General features: G+C 35.2%; 1 pseudogene; it reads right to left on the reverse strand.

Moving 5' to 3' along the window:
- Positions 1 to 1440: 1440 nt before the first annotated feature.
- Positions 1441 to 2596, reverse strand: LOC142534832 (myb-related protein 306-like; annotated as a pseudogene).
- Positions 2597 to 3001: the final 405 nt, after the last annotated feature.

Genomic DNA, 3001 nt, shown 5'->3' on the forward strand with positions numbered 1-3001 from the left:
TGTTTTAAAGCAAAGTATATTCTTGATTTCTGATATCTGATTTTGAAGCACTGAAACCTAGTGAACTAATGGTAGAAATATATATTCTGAACATTACTGATTACTGGCCTCACCTTTTAGAGGAGAGAACATAGGAGACTGATATCAGTTTAGCCATGAAATTCACGAACATGCTCAGTGCTTACTTGTTAAATTCTGATTACTGAATATCGAATACTGATTTCCGATTACTGATTTCTGAATACTGATTTCTGTTCTGAAATAAAGAGTTTCTGTATATATTCGTATTACTGTTTTTGTTAAAAATGGTTTTGAAAACTGGGAGTTATTCCCCCCCACGCTTACTGAGTGACAATCATATCACTCACCCACCAAATTCATCTCAGATAAGAACGAGGAAGAGTTGTTAGAATAAGAGGAGCAACTTCAGTTTTGGGGCTGGTGATGAAGATCGTTGTTCGTAGTTCTGATTTATATTATATTCCGCTGTATCTGTTCAGACATCTTATTTTCTGGTTTACATTTTCGATGTAAAACATTTGTATCAGACAACGATTATTATGAATAAAAGACTGGTTTCTGAATTTGTACTTTTGAGGCTTGTTATTTTCGAATGTAAATTTGAGAGCAACGCCGGTGTCAACCAACTCCCGTCCCGGGGCGTGACATGAGGCCTTCCCTCCCCAAATATATAAAAGAAAATAATTAAATTTTTTCTAATGTTTGATAAATATAGATCACTAGATTAAAATATATATCTTTCTAATAATAAATAGATAGATTGGTCTATATTAAATAAAGTGTGGCGGAAGTTATTTGCCCTCGAATTTATGTTAATACAAAAATATACATAAAATCGAGTACATGCAACATAAATTAATGTGCAAATAACATCGGTAGTAAAGTATGTGTAAATAGTAAAACTATAATTTAAAAACATTATAATAAAAATAATTTTTGCATATAAACATGTAAAGAAATAGAACCACATGACCTTATTTTTATTTTTATTTTTATTTTATTATCATTTCTGCTTATACGATCATCCAAAGATGCACAAAATACCAAGCCAGTAAAGAGTACTGTTTAACTTCAAGTACTTCATTTGGAACGTTAAAGAATGAAACACGGATAAATAATTTAGTCTATCTCATTTGGAAGATGATTTCACGGATCTTTAATTGTGATATGGGTTGATTATCTTCGTATTTATAATAAAAAGTAATATTCTTTCGTAACTCAAATAGAAATTCGTCTCACAACATTGATGTACGAGACTTTCTCACAAAAGATATTGTAAATAATTAATGTACAACATGTGAGATCAAGAATAAAACAAAAGTGATTAACAAGTCGTGACATGAATCGTAATTTCTCATCTTCTAACCACAAAAAATGAACAAAAAGGTTAATTTCACGGGCAAATTTTTAAAAAAAAATTCAGTAGAAATTAATCGAATGCTGATTAAATATACCTTCATGTGCATCGAAATCGAAGTTACTCAAATATTCCTTACTTGATCATCTAACAGCCAATCCTCCAGCACTGCGAAGCCATCCGGGTCGGGTTTACTATCGGAAACGGATCTCGAAAGTCCAGAGCTTGAAGATTGATCATAAGCCTGACCGAATCCAAACAAGGATTCAAATGCTTCAGACAAATCAATCCCACTTTGCTTTCAATTCCAGGAGTGAGGATCTGATCATCACTCGATGCACATCGCATTTCGACGAATTCGGAGTACTAGAAGTACTTGGATTGAATCTCCTCGAATTTCGGTGTCTTTTTGACCCAATCTTTGAGCAATCTGGCGATGTTTTCAGTGCTTGATGCTAAGAAAATGCCTGGCCTGGAGAAGAATGGTTAGCATTATTCTCAAATGACAATGCATCCTGAAGGGCCTTCTTAGCTGTGTTTATATCAGCTTGTAGCCTCCTTTCCACTGCCCTCTCGAGATGGAATGCGGATTTTTCGGCGAAAATTCGACGAGGGTAGACTGATCTACCGATCCGATTCCGAGCTTCTTGAGTTTCTTCTTAAATGAGTGTTCCAGTAGTTTTTGATGTCATTGTCTGTTCTTTCCGGGAGATAAGAGCTATGGCAGCCCATCTGCACACACAGAACATGGTTGCTATTTCAATATATATACATAAAGTTTTAATTAATTCTTAGAGTCGATATAATGAATGTAGCATACTTGTTGCCCAAAAGGGCTTGAAGCCGAATAATCATCTTTTCTTCATCATCAGTGAAGCTGCCTCTCTTGATCCCTGGCCGGAGATAGTTGGTCCACCTTAGCCTGCAACTCTTGCTACATCTCTTCAACCCTGCAAAGACAAATCTTTTCATGTCAGAATCGATCTCTAATTAACCACTAATATTACGAGCAGATTCTCTCTCCCAGAAATGGGTAAAGCATTTCTATTCTCGCTGCAAGAAAATTAACGAAACTGAAAATATAACCTGTTTTACTGGGAACAGCCCTCCAATTTCCGGGGCCATTTTCTTGAACAAAAGATACCAACATGATTCTTCTTCAGAGTCCACGGCCCTCTTCTTCACTCCCGTTTCATCACAGCAAGGCGGTCTCCCCATTCCCCCCCGCCGCTACTAGCTAGTTTTGTCTGTGTCTTTCTGAATCGTCTTCCTCTTTTTATTTTTTTGCCAACTTCCGCAAGCTTTAAGAACAGAAAATGTTAGCACTTTAATTTTTTTTTCCCAATCTTTAAATTTTACTTACTTATTTGAGACAGCTGAGACATTTGTGTTTTGGCTGTGTTTTGTTTTCATCACCATATATAGAAATAGCCACATTGATGTGTTTTCTATATCATGACATCCGACCGTAAAATGTAAAAGGAGTCCTCGAGAGGGTCAAAGTAGGATTCATCTTCCTTCTTCTTTTTTTAAACTTTTGTCACGAGAAGAAAAAATATAATCGATTTTTATGTACAATGAATAAAAAACGAGACTATATTTCAATAAAATTTTGATATTCGA

This window comes from Primulina tabacum, unplaced genomic scaffold, assembly GCF_025594145.1.
Source record: "Primulina tabacum isolate GXHZ01 unplaced genomic scaffold, ASM2559414v2 Contig706, whole genome shotgun sequence".
Lineage (NCBI taxonomy): Eukaryota > Viridiplantae > Streptophyta > Magnoliopsida > Lamiales > Gesneriaceae > Primulina > Primulina tabacum.